Source organism: Canis lupus, chromosome 4 (assembly GCF_003254725.2).
Source record: "Canis lupus dingo isolate Sandy chromosome 4, ASM325472v2, whole genome shotgun sequence".
NCBI lineage: Eukaryota > Metazoa > Chordata > Mammalia > Carnivora > Canidae > Canis > Canis lupus.
This window is the reverse complement of record NC_064246.1, coordinates 49,081,840-49,090,121: the sequence shown is the minus strand read 5'-3', so window position 1 is coordinate 49,090,121 and position 8,282 is coordinate 49,081,840. Positions and strand designations below refer to the sequence as shown.

General features: G+C 35.5%; 1 pseudogene; it reads right to left on the bottom strand.

Moving 5' to 3' along the window:
- Positions 1 to 6,922: 6,922 nt before the first annotated feature.
- LOC112652054 (U2 spliceosomal RNA) lies at positions 6,923 to 7,012 on the bottom strand (annotated as a pseudogene).
- Positions 7,013 to 8,282: the final 1,270 nt, after the last annotated feature.

The window sequence follows — 8,282 nt, the reverse complement described above, 5'->3', positions numbered from 1 at the left end:
AATACATCCAGTTTTCAATGTTGAAATTGAAACCTAGTTTAAGCAACTCCTGCAACATCTCACTACTAGTGAGCAGAGGAACCCTGCAATCTAACCCTAATAGTTTATTCCTGCAGGTCATGCTCCTCAGGCATAAAGTCTTCTGTCTCAACAAAGTAAATAGAAGAATAAATAGAGTAGATTCTAGAATTAAACATACCTGGGCTTAACTCATTGATTTTACAGCTATGTAATCTGTGTAAATAATTTATTTTTTTCCATGTTGTATTGAATTTCAGGATTGAGTTTGGATTGAGAATTGAGTTTCAGTTCATTTTCAGCAGATTAAAGAGGATTTATAATTTGGACTGATTTAGAATTTTCTTTTATTTTATCTTGTAATCTATTTATTTACCATTATTTTTGAGTGCTTATTATTTGCCAGTCACTATTATTTTAAATACATAAGTGCAGCCATGGATAATACAAAGGCTCCTGATCTTATGAAGCTTATAATATTATATATCTACTAGTTCTTTTAACAACCTAATTAATAGGCCAAATCATAATGTGATTGTACCCCCATTTGGTTCCATTAGAATTCAGTCAGTACTCTCAAGGTATGCCTGAAGTTTATCCAATTATCTTCTGAAGAAAAAAATAGATAATTTTTATCAAAATCTGTCTCTTTGAGTCAGATGACACATTTTAAAAATAATGTGACTGTCCTAACTAGTCTATAAACACCCAGGACAAAGGCAAGCTTCATTACAGATGAAAATGACTGGCTTCTTGCCACAAGGCGAACATCTCCTTGTCAAGAAATATTTGAGGCACATCAAAGACTGGTAATTAGTGCTAATAGGAAACCCAACAAAATCAATCCCTTTTCTGCATTTAGTCTCCCAGGGGGAGTTTGGCTTCAGCTCACTATTGATGGATAGGCTCCTTGAATTTGGGAAAATGGCACTGTGATTATTTGTACTGTTTAAACCAGAAATGTTTCTCTTAAGATTGACATACAATCATCATTACTCCTTCAGAGATACATTTAGATCTGAATTAATCATCATGGGTCCATAGAGAGTGCGGTTAGAAAAAGATTGTATCTGACAAATGAGGTCTACAAATCACTGCAATTTCTAAGGCTGGTCAAGCATAATGAGTATTAAGTAGATATAACACTTTGATCACAGGGTAAGTTAGTTGTGTCTTGTATTATTGCAGTTGGTATATAAAGGATATGTGATTAATTTTATTTTGATTAGTTTGCCTGTTCAATATTCACTGTTTTTGTTTGTTTGTTTGTTTGTTTTACAATAGCACACAGACCTGAATTCTTGGAATCACCTATTTCTCATTATTAGTCTTCTGGCTCCAACTATGAGTATATTATCCAACCCTGGCCAATCATCATGTTCTCTCTTCTAGCTACAACAGAACAAAAGCATGACTCAAATCAGCCAGTTCAGTGAAACTGAAGTTTTGGATTTTTCTGGAACCATGAGAAAAGTGAAACTCTCTAATGCTGGGAATGGTGGCTGACAGGAGGATCCCATATAAACACTCTTAGGAGTGTTTGGGTTTTCCAAGTAGGAAGAAAATGGCTGAATGAGTCCAAAATGGATGAAAGCAACAGAACAAAGAGAAAACGAGTTCATGTGTTTAGCTACTGACTCTGGTCTTCCTAGATCATTCTATCTGACCTTATACTCTTAAGTTCTACAAGTCACCAATTCTTCTTTTATCTATCTAGACAAGCTTTGGTTTGTTTTCTGTCTCTGGGAGTCATCTGGAATCATTCAAACTTTTTTCCTTGAAAAATAGTTCAAACTTTTTTCCCAGGTTACGGTTCTATGAGTGAAGACTGGAGAAGGGTGTCCATGTAGAGACTAAGGCACAGAAAAAGAGGCCACATCATTAGGCTGTCCTGACTTAGAAATGGTTATTCCAGTAGATAAAGCCCAAGAAGGCAGGTAAAAGAAACTATATCTGAAGCCAATATTTGGAAATAAGTCCAGGCAATAGTTGTTGACAAGCTGAAATGTGGGGGTAAGGCAGATTCTCTGAAGACACAGCTGTTAAGAGGGTGTCTTTCAACTCACCTTTTGCTAATGAGCTAATTCCAATGAAATTCACAGGGTAGATGTCCTGAATAGAGCAGCCGATAATCTCTCATATAATACTTTTGATATGTAATATATCTAATTTCTGAATGAGTGATTTTAATGAGAATTATGTGCAAAAGAGCTTTAGCATAAAATGTATTGGTAACTGAAAATCAGTACTTTATATATGACAGGAAGAAGAGCCTCAGTTAACTAAGAAAACTTATTTCCCTACTATATAAGGTTAGTACCTGAGATTGTACTGGGAGAGAATGCTTGAAATCACTAACATTCAAGGCATTAATGCTTTAGTTTTGCTCTCTTATGTTTGAATCTGTGTGATATGTTATTCATTATGATTCTTTCTGTGAGCAAAGTTTGGCTTTCTGTAGGAACCTGTTATGGTATGGCCTAAGTCTCTATACATTAGCCTTCAATCCTTCAAAACTGCTGCGGGAGTCATAATTAAAAGTTAGTTGAGAATGCCACATAAATTGATCAACTATTGTCCATTAGGCTTAGGTTCCAGGAGGAATATATTTTTTTATTTACAATATGTAGGTCATTAGAAAATGGGAAAGAATGAAAGAAACTTTTGAGTGTAACTCATTTATATTTCATGGATCAAATGCCTCAGCATTTATATTTTACTAAGTTTTAATTAAAGGATGCCTACAGTTTTATGTAACTATTAATAAATTCAAGAATTTCTATGAAGTATTGCTATACTTCAAGAAATTTTATAAAATTCATTATCCTGATCCTAAAACTTTTCACTAAGGGGACTTCATAAATGAGGAACATCCTCCTGAAGAATTAATTTTATACTTCAGTTTGACCCCTACTTAGATGGCACCAACTTTACTTTCTATGCCTAAATGCAAACACTAAGATCTCCTTCCTGATATATAGGGCTTTGTAGAACCTGTCATTATTTTAGTGAGCAGGCTTTCAGTTAACACAACTCAAACTGGCTTAAAAAAGAAGAAGAAAACAAGAAAGAGGAACAGGGAGGAGGAAGAGGAGAAAGAAGGGAATAAAGAATTAGGTAGTTTGCATTAGGTACAACTGGATCCTGGAGTTTAAGCAGTGACATTATCTGATTTATTTTCCTTATCCTCCCAACTCTGTTCTACTTCTCCTCTGAAACATTGGCCTCCTGTACTTGATAATCAACTAATGGTAAATCGGAGCTCATAGCATTTCAGCTTAGTTACTCCACTGGAAGGAAGTCAACTGGGTTTTTATTTTATTTGGGTTTTTTGTTCTAAAATCTATAAATTTTGTCCAAAAATTTGTCCTAAAATGTATAAATCCAAAGAAGTACTCACCTTAGCTCTGTGTATGAACGTTAGCAATGGGAAGTCAAATCAGATTATGTGATATTTGTGTTATTCTTTGTTATATGAGTGTTAAGGGCGGCCTGGGTGGCTCAGCGGTTTAGCGCTGCCTTCAGCCCAGGACATGATCCTGGAGACCGGGGACTGAGTCCCATATCGGGCTCCCTGCATGGAGCCTGCTTCTCCTTCTGCCTGTGTCTCTTCCTCTCTCTCTCTCTCTTTCTCTCATAAATAAATAAAATCTTAAAAAAAAAAAAAGAAAAAGAGTGTTAATATTGACTCCCTGCAGATTGTATCATCTCAGATATCAGAAACCTTCCTTGCATATGGTTATATCCCCTATTACACAAAGGAGTGGGCTGTGCATATAGTAACTGATCTATACATGCTAGCTATTTACTGTTTGAGTGGGAATATAGTCCTTATTCCATAGGAATACCATACTACTTGAACACACAGAATATCTTCAAATGACCACAAAATTCCAAAGCACTGGGACACCTGGGTGGCTCAGTTGTTGAGCATCTGCTTTTGGCTCAGGTGGTGATCCTGGGGTCATGGGATCAAGTCTGCATCAGGGTCCCCGCAGGGAGCCTACTTCTCCCTCTGCCTATATCTCTGCCTCTTTCTCTTCGTGTCTTTTATGAATAAATAAACAAAATCTTTTTAAAAAATTCCAAAGCAACCAGGCTTTTCACATTTCTAGGCCTTCTTGCATGCTATTCTGTCCAATTTTCCCTCTTCCATTACTCCTCCTTAACCGGTCCATAAATATAATTCTCTCAGAATTTTTACCTGATTCTGCATGCCCTCAGACTAGACTAAGATCTTGAATTTACCTTATCATACTTCATTTTGTTTTGTTTTGTTTTTCCTTTATAGTGCTTATTATAATTATGATTAATTGGATAATATTTGTTTTTCCTATTAGACTAGAAGCAGATGCATTACTTAAATTATTTACTTATGCATTGCTAGCATTTTATCATCAAAGGCACTGAATACCATAGACAGATAATTTTTAAAAATGATTAAAAAGAATGTTAACTCCAGAATTGTTTGGTAAGACTTCTTTGTACTATTCAATCAAATTTGCCAGCAAAACTACCTAATTGTGAATAGCAGCAGCAGTACCTAGATCTCAAGTCTAGGGTTAAGGATCACAGGATAGTAGCTTACATATAGAAGTTTTTTGCTTACTCACATAATTTCTGTGCAAATGTTCCTGGGCAGTGAGTAGGCCTTCTCCTTTTGAGAATTCAGAGACTATTTCAATTTTCTGGCTGCACCATCTCTAATCTCTGCTGGATTTTAAGGGCCTCAAAATCCTTGGCATCCAGCAATCAGATGGGAAATGAACAAGAGTATAGAGAAGGCATACTCATTTTTGTTAACCCAAATAATCCAGAATTAAGACACATCACTATTGTGTAAATTCCAATGACAAAACTGGTCATATGGCTTAGTTTAGATGCAGTGAAATGTAGCTTCTAGCTAGCCAGGCACTTGCCAGCCATAGCTGTACATGATGCATAGAATAAGCAAATATGTGGGGTGGATAGCTACTGATCTCTGCTACTACACTGTTTTAAATAGTAGACAAAACCTCCCATAAGCTGATTTCCAAGATTCAAAAAGTTCTATTGATCTTATCAACAAAACTGGCAGCAAAATGAACAATGCATGCACTCTATTTTTCTTTAGTGAAGACAAAACACGGCAAAACATAAAAAAAAAAAAACCCACAGAAACAAAAACCTTGACCTATTTTCTTTTTCATAGTTTTGTTTCAGTTTCCTGTTTCTTATTACTTGTGTTAGTTGTTATTCTGAAGGAATGTGGAAATAAAACCTCAGGCAGGGATAATAAGAGTGATACAACAGACTTGCAATCTCTCTCTCAAATCTGGATTTCCTCTTTTATTATTTCTTAGTATTTTTAAATGTTAAAAGCAAAGAAAGTGATATTAGTGGCATATATAATCACAATGTCTATGTTCTAGCCTATCAAGAAGATGCTAATTAGTTGTGTTTTTAATTTATTTGTTATGTTTAACACAGCAGTACTCTTTATCATTTTCACAAAACATGAAGGCTGAAGGTTACAACAGTGTTTTACTGACTGAAATACAAAAACAGGTGGTAATGACCACAATGTTGTGTTCTGAGGTTAAAATACTGGCAAACCAAATAACAACTCATCAGCAGATGTTGCATTATGTTGATCCCTTCAATTCTGGGTAGAAAAGAAGTCTAAGCTCATGAAAATAATGTGCAACTAAGAAAATGTGGACATGTGCACAGAACACTGGATTTGTTGCATATAAAACATTTCCCCTAAGATTCCCACCATAGTCAATTTTATTTTGGTTAGGAATTCAGAGCAAGTTTTCACTGCTAATTCTCTAAGCCACATTTATTAAAGATTCATAGCTTTGACATTTCTTATAATATGATTTTTATTTTTATTTTTTTAAGGATTTTATGTATTTATTCATGAGAGACAGAGAGAGAGAGAGAGAGAAAGAAGCAGAGACACAGGCAGAGGGAGAAGCAGGCTCCATGCAGGGAGCCCGACATGGGATTTGATCCCGGGTCTTCAGGATCATGTCCTGGGCTGAAGGCAGCGCTAAACCACTGGGCCACTGGACTGCCCTATAATCTGTTTATAAATAATTTTTCATAATTTTTTAACTGTTATAAAATGACCCCTTCTTATTTGCCATTATTATTTATTCAATAAAATCATTATTTTGTCACATATACACTATTGATTCAATTAATTATTTTATTTCTTTATCAACTTCTAAGGTGTAGATAGATCACTTTGATAGGTGTTTCAGGGGATATATGGTATTTTTGCCCTAGGAACTTGCAATTGGTTCTTTTCTTTCAGAACTGTTCATACCAGAGCTGAATAAACATATATGACAAGACACCAGCAATGTTTCAGAGAAGTATATGGCAAATTTTTTTCTTTAAGATTTTATTTATTTATTCATGAAAGACAGAGAGAGAGAGAGAGAGAGAGAGAGAGAGAGGCAGAGACACAGGTAGAGGGAGAAGCAGGCTCCATGTAGGGAGCCCCATGTAGGACTGGATCTTGGGTCTCCAGGATCACACCCTGGGCTGAAGGCAGTGCTAAACCGCTGAGCCACCGGGCTGCCCAGTATATGACAAATGTTGAATAAATTATATACATAATGTGTGCTATGTGTTCTGAGAATTATTTCTTGTTACAATTCAGAGCAGTAACCAGAGAGGGCTTCTTGGAGGTGGCATGAATTAAAGACTTTGGAGAATGCATAATAGTTAAATGCTAAAAGAATGAGCTAGGGAATTCCAAAGAGGAAAATAGTATAAAAAAATACAGAGAAGGAGACTTGAATATCATATAGAAAGAACCAAAACAAGCAAACAAGCAACACAGCATAATGACAGAACTATTAATAGAATATTATGATTGGAAAGAGGAGGGCTCAAGAAGGGAAAGGGGAAGAGATTTAGCAGCCAATAAAACCATCACCCAATTTATCTTGGGAAGTAGATACTACACTTGATCTTAGCCAAAAGGCTGAGAAGCAATTGGGAAGCAGAAAAAGTGTTTTATAAGTTAAAATCTCAACGAAGATGAGATGTTATCCATTTTACAAAAAGGTGAAGAACAAGGAAATGTTTCCATTAGAGAGAACATCACATGCAAAAGCCCAAAGGAGACAAAAATGTTGGCTATTTAAAGAACTACAAGAAATTCCATATGAGTAAAAGATAGTGTTTGCACATGGGAAAGAGAAGCCAATGGTTGGGATTGAGAAAGAGGAGTATATGGAAGTGGGTTGGCTGGGAGGTTATTTTCTCCATGTTAAAAAGATTGAATTTTACTCTGATAGCACTAGAAGCCACTGAGAAGGATAAACAAGGTCAGAATTATATGGGTGATTTCATTAAGCAGCAGTAGGAACTATTTATGAGAGAGGCACTGTTGGAGGCAGAAAGAACTATTGCTAAAAAATTGGAGTGATTCAGATGACAGTGGTGAAGCAGACTCTGGTGGCTTGGGAAGAGAAAGACATAAATGTATGGGTGACAAAGAAAAAGAATTCATAATTTTTATGCAAATAGATGAGAGCAGGGCCATTTTAGGACCTTCAGGGTCCATATATTTCTATGCTGGGAGTCCATACCCCATGTTGTATTAGGCATATTAAAATATATGCACAAACCCATAAAAGTCATAATTATAATAAATAAAGTGAATGTTCTAAGTTTCATGATTTTCAGTTTATGAGGTACATCATTTTTTAAATAACTTTAACCTTATTAGGGTTGATTATTCTGTATGATTTTTACATTTATATAAGAATTGCAGTGAACCATAATTGTCTAATTGCCAGAAAATGATTTGTGAACAATTTAACAGTTACTAATTTTAATTTCTCTGTTTTCATATATGTGCGAGTGAGTTTTATATATTATTTTAAACATCGTCAGAGCCCTTCAAAAGCTTTATGGTCCTAGGCACCGTATCTTACAAGTAAAATTGGTTCGGATAGTGTTGACATCACTAATTTATCAGAAATCACAATAGGGAGAACAAATATCATTCCAAGTGCGTCCCACCATACCCTTTGTAGTTTCATGTACTCAGATTTTAAACCAATTCTTTAAATTTAGTAAAACCTCTTAAGAGTGTTCCAGGTCATGGCCAACTATGCCTACCTCCTTATGTGGATAATAGTGGTGAACTCAATGAAAAACACACGAAGTGAGAAATCTGCTTTCTACTCAGACCCCTTTCCTAAACACAGTCATTTGTGTTCTTCTAGGGGAAGGAAAAGAACACAGCAGCTGTTATA